General features: G+C 45.7%; 1 long non-coding RNA gene across 1 annotated transcript; it reads right to left on the reverse strand.

Moving 5' to 3' along the window:
* Positions 1-2728: 2728 nt before the first annotated feature.
* On the reverse strand, positions 2729-6551 carry LOC144123316 (uncharacterized). The gene is made up of 3 exons (XR_013313065.1): positions 6451-6551; positions 5477-5584; positions 2729-2815 (listed from the first exon to the last, which is right to left on the reverse strand). It is a non-coding gene; the product is annotated as an uncharacterized LOC144123316 (long non-coding RNA).
* Positions 6552-7638: the final 1087 nt, after the last annotated feature.

The following is a 7638-nucleotide window of genomic DNA, read 5'->3' on the forward strand; positions in this document are numbered from 1 at the left end:
TATTGCTCTTCCCTTCCGGCTTGCTTTCGCGTGCCTTCTGCGTTAGAAATGGGCAGTTTTACGCAGACATGTTAAGAAGCGAAGTGTTTTACAGCTGAATTTTCTGAGAGTGAACCCAATCGGTAGTTGTAAATCACGCAGTTTTCACAACATTTTCAACGTAGCGCAGTTCGCGGCTACGTCTGAGACTGGCTGCATCCGGCCACAAATTGAGACCCCATACCCTTAATCAAAGACCAGTTATTTGCGGTCTTACTTTTGGTTCCAGTACCAATTTTGAAAAATATTGGAGGCGTTAATAATAATATGGGCACTAACGACGCGGAAATAGGCCTGAACAAAGCATACGTGCGGTGCTTCAAGCCTGCCCGCATGAATATTATTTACATACAACGCAATGTCGCGCTAAATGTGACAAAATTTTATACAGAATTCGAGGTTGACTTAAGAGGAAGAAAGCGTAGGCATGAAGGGGCCTGAAAGTCAGTCAAGAAACACAATAGAAGTCGATGCGCGACCGCAAGGAATATTGATGAAGTGGTTCAATGACGATTCCACGAGTTTAAGCTGAGCTGTCATTCCTGGTGTTAGCATGCGTTACTTTGTAAACAAGAGCGGTTTTAACGTGGAGGTAATGCATAAAATGGGAGGTAAACGCGATTTAACGCCGCACATAACGCCATCATTGTAGCCAGTGAATGGAGCAAAAACCCGCCATATTTGTTATATCATATGATCACTGGCAAAATAAGGAATATTTGCGTACTTAAAGGCCAGACAAGGGAAGGCGGCCCTCAAACCAAATTTTAGTTCTCAGATGGCACCTAGAAGCGACAATAAGTTTTAGGCCTGTGTGTTTAACTAATTTGGAACTCTTGAAGTTAAATATTGCGACTTCATGCTCCAAAGGGAGAGAGATAAAGTGATAACGAAGAAGGGGGAAGGCAGGGATGTTAACCAGAAGGGTGTTCCGGTTAGCTACCCTGCGCTGCGGAAGAAGGATGAGGGGATTGGAAAGGGGAAGGGTGAAGGAGCGAGGGACACAGTCATAACTGGTTCCTCAAGCCAGTTGCTCTCAAGAAGCAAAACAGTGCCTTGTAGGCCTTGAGGGCAGTCTATTGCTGTGGCCGCAGCCTCAGGATCTTATCCTCTCTTAAGCTGGCGAGGATCGAAAGGGTCCACAGCACAACGAAGCGTATGTTTATCGGTCGCAAAAGCAGGGCACTCACACAGGAGATGTACGATTGTCTCCTAGCAGGCACATCTTTCACAAGCAGGGCTGTCCGCCATTCCAATCCGGAATGTGTATTGATTCGTAAAAGCAGCAGCGAGCCATAGACGGCACAGCGATGTTTTTTCGCGACAAGGTATATTATGGGGCCCCGTCCAGTGTCCAATGCGCTGAGGCGGCTGTTGAAAACCTGCCCGTCATAAACAGAATACCAAAAAGTAGTAAAGTGAATAAATGGTTCACCAGTCATACGAGTATTCAAACGCAGCCGCGATGGTTCATTGGTTATGGCGTTCGGCTGCTGACCCGAAAGTCGCGAGTTCGATCCCGGCAGCGGCGGTCACATTTCGATGGAGGAGAAATGATAGAGGCCCGTGTCCTGTGCGATGTCAGTGCCCGTTAAAGTACCCCAGGTGGTCGAAACTTCCGGAGCCCTTCACTACGGCGTCCCTCAAGAACATGAGTCGCTTTGGGACGTTAAACGTTAAACCACCATAAACCAATCCAAATCAAACGAGTATTCAACACGCATGAAAATTGGGGATGCGCTTGTATACGCATTTCTCTTTTGTCCTCATCGCCACCCATCATATCTTTTTTTTTTCTTTTAATGCGAGAGCATTAGGATGGCCATGACGGTGAGAACCTGGCAACTGTGGGGAGTTCCCGCTCTCCATCCGCCACCTGCTGTTACTTCGGCCAGCACGATACACTGGCTATAATGGCACACCTGCTGTAATGAAACACCAGCTATACTGAAACACCGGCGACAGCATCTTGGTAAAGACCCTTCAGTCACAGGTGGTAGTGATTGGGTTCTAGTGATGAGATACAAGAGCGGCAGTGGTTGTAGTGGTAGATTTGGTATCGTCCAGGCTGCAAAACGACAACGCAAAGGAAAATATCGAGAAGAATGCTCTCGCATTTCCTGCGCATCAATCTAAATGATCCCACCGCAACTTTTTCCCTCTTGTATTTCACCTGTGCAAAGTATCAGGCTGATCTCTCTCAACTTCCTTCATAAATAAATTCCCTCTCTCCCCTTCTTAACACTCATGCGTACACGCATAAGTAAGAACATATGCATGTGTCGGAGTTAAGGCAAGGAAGAACCAGCTCCGACAGCGTTGAGGTTTGAACTGTTTATTTGCGCCGCAGCGCGAGCAGCGCAAATAAACAGCTCGAACCTCAACGCTGTCGGAGCTGGTTCTTCCTCGCCTTAGCTCCGACACATGCATGCTATTGAAAATACTAGAGCACAGTTCGAATATTTGTGTAAGGCTGATTGAATAGTGAGGCCAGAGGGATCTGATATACAAATATGCTAACCTTAGGTTCGTGAGAAAAAGAGCATGGCAAGCGATAATACAAACGCCATATAAGATGGGTGATTCAGATGGCCAGCAAAGTATCTCAGTTATCCGCAATCGATGGCGCTGAAGACCGCAGTACGTATATAACCAGAGGAGAAATATACTTTGTTTCACTTGCCTTAGCGACGCTTTGCTTTAGATTCGGTTTCTTCCCTGTAGCCTCCCTTGCGCTCGCAGCCTTCGGTGATGGCTTACGGCTGGTGGCCTTGTTCTTCACGCGGTCGCATGTAACATAAGACGCTAATAAGTTTACTGTAATAAAAAGCTATCAGAACGATAAACTGCAACGCTAATAAGATTTGGCAGCACGTCTGTGTTAGAGCGCACATAGGACGCGTATTGTACGCGTATAGTAGGAGGATATTTGTTTGCCTGTGCAACCACTTCTCGTCTAATTCTTTTTTTACAATCCACAATTGTATCAACTGTATTCCGTTGTGCTGGCTGCAAATAGACTTCCAGTATTGAAACCAGCCACCTTCGTTGTAAACCATGGCGCATGGTTGCGCTACGAGTGAAAACATTTCGGGTTATTTCATAACTGTCATGAATAGAGCTCAAGTGACGGCGTTTATTCAATGCAAAATAAACACTGCCAGTCGAAAATTTACCCCGGTGTAAGGCACTATTAGGTGAAATTGACAGAGATCAAGGTTTTTTCTAGCAAATTTCAGGCTTTTTCTGCCTTGCAAAGTGCTTTGCGACTGTTCCAGATGCCAGCCATAGCTTCAAATTCGTCATTATATACCAATGTTCTGCATTACCTCCGTGGTTAGATTATCCCGGTACGGCCTGTTCAAATCGTTGATATTTTCTCTGCCGGCATTCTAAGGCAAGGGGTTTCGAGGATTACGTGGTCTCGCATTGATTTTCATTCCACGTTCACGGTCTCTCTAAGAAAGCCTGTATTTTTTTTACAATATACATGCTCATGATAAACTGCACAGCTCCAACCTAAAACTTTAATTTGAAACGCAACGTTTCGAAGCTGACTCGGCTCCTTCATCAGGGTTGACTGGGGGCAGTAGCTAGCGTCTTGAAGTACGGAGGGGAGGAGGGGGTCAAAAGAACGAAAGCTGTGATGCGAAAGGCGTTTGGGAGTGGGGGTTAAGGCTGTCAGTCACGTTTTCGCACTGTGGGGAGGCGGTCAATGGCAACTTTTTTTTTTCTTTGAGTAGCAGAGCGAAGTCCCTGTGAGTATACTGGGGGCAGACTTCCTTTTGTGCAGTTCGGGGTTGTTCGGGGTAGTTTTATGTGCCAGGACTCGAGAAGGACCATTTTTTGGTAGTTTGTATCAGTTCCGAGGATGCTAGTTTTATCGAAGTTGATTCTGTGGTCTCAGTCTTCGGAATGTACGGCTACAGGATTGCGCACCCAACCAGAAAGGCAAGTATGTCAAGATGTTTAGTTTTCAATATACATGCTGAGATATTACTCTAGTGTCACCGTCAGTTGACGCATGATAAAGAGTGAGCTGATGGACCAGATGGTATTATTATGGTAAAAACACAGCTCAAGGGGCAAGGACAAAGATGAAATTACAAACAGAACGGAGCGGCACACAGAACATCTCGCTGTGTCCCGTCTTTTCGCGCTGCCCCCCCCCCCCCCCCCCGTTTTCTCCGAATTTCTTGAATCACATTTCGTTACGCGTTTCAGATCGGCAAATTAAGCAGCTGCGACAGCACGTTTCCATACGATCACTGAATGTGTGAAACATTTATACGCCAAAACTCAATAGACATCGCAAGAGCTACTGCTAAGACACACCCGAACCTCTTACGTTGCATCGTTAGCGGTTTTGCATGGTGCGAATTAAGACTCCAGCTAGCGGAAATCCTGTACATGTAGCGAATATGAGAAAAAAAGAAGCTGCTAAGCTACCTTAAACACGAAGGTAAACAAAGAAAAAACAGAAACGCATAAAATGTTTTTCTCACTTTCTGAGAAAGGTTTCTTGCATTTCTTCATTAAAATGTTGCTAAACCGTGCCCATGTATTCAAAAAGAACGTGGGAATTACAGACCAATCTATTGTTTCTCCGTTTCACATATATAGGTGATTGCATACAGACTCTTGCAAAACGCTCTATCTTTGGTGATCCACAGTTGGTGGCAGGAGTACCGTAATTCTAGGATTTTGGTAAACGACGCACTGCATATTTTCTTTTACGTCGCCGAAGGCATAAATGGAAAGGGAAAGAAAATCACGACGCACCAACACAACACACATCATGCAACTATCAATTTAGTATATTTTTAAGGCAACTGTCACACAGTAGAATTGCGAAGGTGGGATAAAAATCGAGGAAAATGAAATAAAAGCATATTATTTTTCCCTTCAAGCCATAACTACGTACGCTTCTGGCTGTGTTGCACTCAAGCTCACTCAACCGTTATAAAACAATGAACTCTATAAGGCAGTCAGTAAAAATATATTGTCATTACTTGCTGTGCTTTAGATTCTCAGAGGGCCGCCGCGGCGGCTGAGTGGTTATGGCGCTTGGCTGCTGGTCCGAAAGACGAGGGCTCGATCCCGGCCGCGGCGGTCGAATTTTGATGGAGGCGAAATTCTAGAGGCCCGTGTACTGTGCGATGTCAGTGCACGTTAAAGAACCCCAGGTGGTCGAAATTTCCGGAGCCCTTCACTACGCCGTCCCTCACAGCCTGAGTCGCTTTTGGACGTTAAACTCCCATAAACCTAACCAATTCTCACAAGCTCACAGGTAGATCCCCGAGGACTTAGAAGAAAAAAATTTTTACTTATGCGTTACCCTATAGATGGTGGCCATTAGAAGCGAAGAAGAGTTTCTTTTTGAAACTCACCATGCAATAATGCCACAACGGCCGCAAGAGCGAGTAACGGTACTTACTGGGTCTGAATGTTTGCGGTGTGTTTCTGCCACTGTACGCTTGTTTTGCTTTGATGCTGCACTTGTAGGCCTGGAGTTAGGTTGGCCGTGGCCGACTGGCTTTTCGATCTGAAGAAAGTTTTCAGTAGGACATTCAATTGACCAGCAAGGTCATCAGGGTCATTACTACAGCCCTACTTGCACTGTTAAGGCAACAATAACAAGGTAAAAATTGATGCTGTCAAAGTTCAGCGAACCATGTGAGCCAACACGACTTCCGGGACCAAATAAAGTGTTCGGGGGCGGCTCACGCGCCCTGAGCGGAGCTCATATCTACACGTTAGCTGCTAAGACTTAGGGCTCTAAACTGCCCTTTTCCTAAAGTAGGACCCTGACCATTTCCGCAGAGACCACACTGGAGGGCGGTTACTACAGCTAGAGGGCGTCGTAAGAACCTCTTCAAAAATGAAAGGCGGCGGCGAAAGAATACAAGCTCAGGATTAATAATAAGTCAAAAGTAAAAGTAAACAAAATGAGTATTTAAACAAATGGGACGGAATTATAGATAAACCCGTTCAGTTCGACAACCTAGAGAAATACAAAGAAATAGAAATAGCATGGAGGCACCTTCCACCGTCCCTTTTCAAAGGGGAGTCCCCTATACATTTCATTCATCCATTAAAACTCGCACGTACTCTAGCAGAGCTGCTTTCCATGAGCGTTCTTGTATCCTGTGTCGTTTTTCTGAACTACTAGCCCGCTTAAAAAAAATCTGACTCTCGGTAGACTTCCAAGATTTCATTCACCTAATACTATCTTGTGGTCTCGGCCTCGCTTTAGCAACAGTTCGGTGACTTCCCACTCTGAACGCGTTTTTCAGTTTCTCGTTTCTCGCCCGCCTGTTGAAAAGACCACAAGAGACAGAGAAACCGATAATTCTTCCGGCATAGGACAATCGTCGGCCTTGTTCTATTTCAAGAGCAAGCTTCACTCACCCCCGAAATTGATGGACTATGATCTGCCGCAGTCTTGAAGACTTCGTCGCCACTGAGGTTCTCTTCGAGTACCTCCTCGCGCTGCTCAAGGTCGGCAGGACTGTTCGCCTGGAAAAGAATTGGATTCAGATTTTTCATCTCTGCCAAGTGCCTCACCATTATAGTCAACAATCACTAACTGTTGACAGCTTTAATACCAGTGGGCCTTACGCGACTAATGTAACGACTAAGAGGCTGCTTAACACGTCTATAATGAGAGCTAACAGCGCTACTCATTTAATGTTAGCGCACACTTCAGTTTATCCAGGCTGATTGGTGTTAGTTGTAATTTTTTGTGCACATTCCACTCACAGATTAAATTAACGCAGGTTTGTTCTATCTGCGGGCGGAAGGGCTTGCATGACAAGCATTAAAGCATTCAGCCAAGGAGACTTTCCCCTGAACTTTCGACGGACGGGTCGCTATCGAAACCTCACCATATCAGAATGCGTTGGCCCCTGTTTTGCGCTCGCATTTTCCTCCTGTTGGCTCCCGCGCTGTGTGGCACTCAGCTCGGGCCTTTTTCTCCCGGTGGAACGAGCGCCTTTCTTCTTGAGAGACTTGCTGGAAGATTTGGAGCCCGGAGCGGCACCCTGCTTCTTCTCAGCCATCGTATTCTTCTTCTGCTTCTTCTCAAGCCGCCTCGTGACAGTACAGAGCGGGTGGATCTCAGCAGGTGCTCTTTCTTTTTAAATGTCTTAGGAATAGAGGTTATGAATATCTGCAGCGAAGCAATAATCCTTTTTTGAATGATGTGTCCGCCGGCCAAGACGCTGTGCCTCCTGCGATGTGGTCGAATTCCTAAATTAAGGACGGTATTGACTATTGTTGGATACAACTTTAAAAAATAAGCAATTGGTAACCGTGCTCTTATAATTCTGTCTCCTTAATAGCTTCTTGCTTAGTTAGCAAAAAAAAGCATTTTGTCCCGGAGGAATTCTGTTCAGTATTCCTGAATCTGGGCGTAGCTTCATTGCAGACTTGAGTTGTATCCGACTGTAGGCGTGAAGAACAACACGCGCTATATGGCCTGGCATACCAGACGCGTCATTTTGAATCATGGAAGGTTAACACAAGTAGAACTACATGCGGTCTACAAATGCTGCAAAACAAGTTACCCCGATTACTAAACAGTTTGCAAGCTAAAAA

The sequence above is a fragment of the Amblyomma americanum genome, chromosome 3, assembly GCF_052857255.1.
Source record: "Amblyomma americanum isolate KBUSLIRL-KWMA chromosome 3, ASM5285725v1, whole genome shotgun sequence".
NCBI classification, from domain to species: domain Eukaryota; kingdom Metazoa; phylum Arthropoda; class Arachnida; order Ixodida; family Ixodidae; genus Amblyomma; species Amblyomma americanum.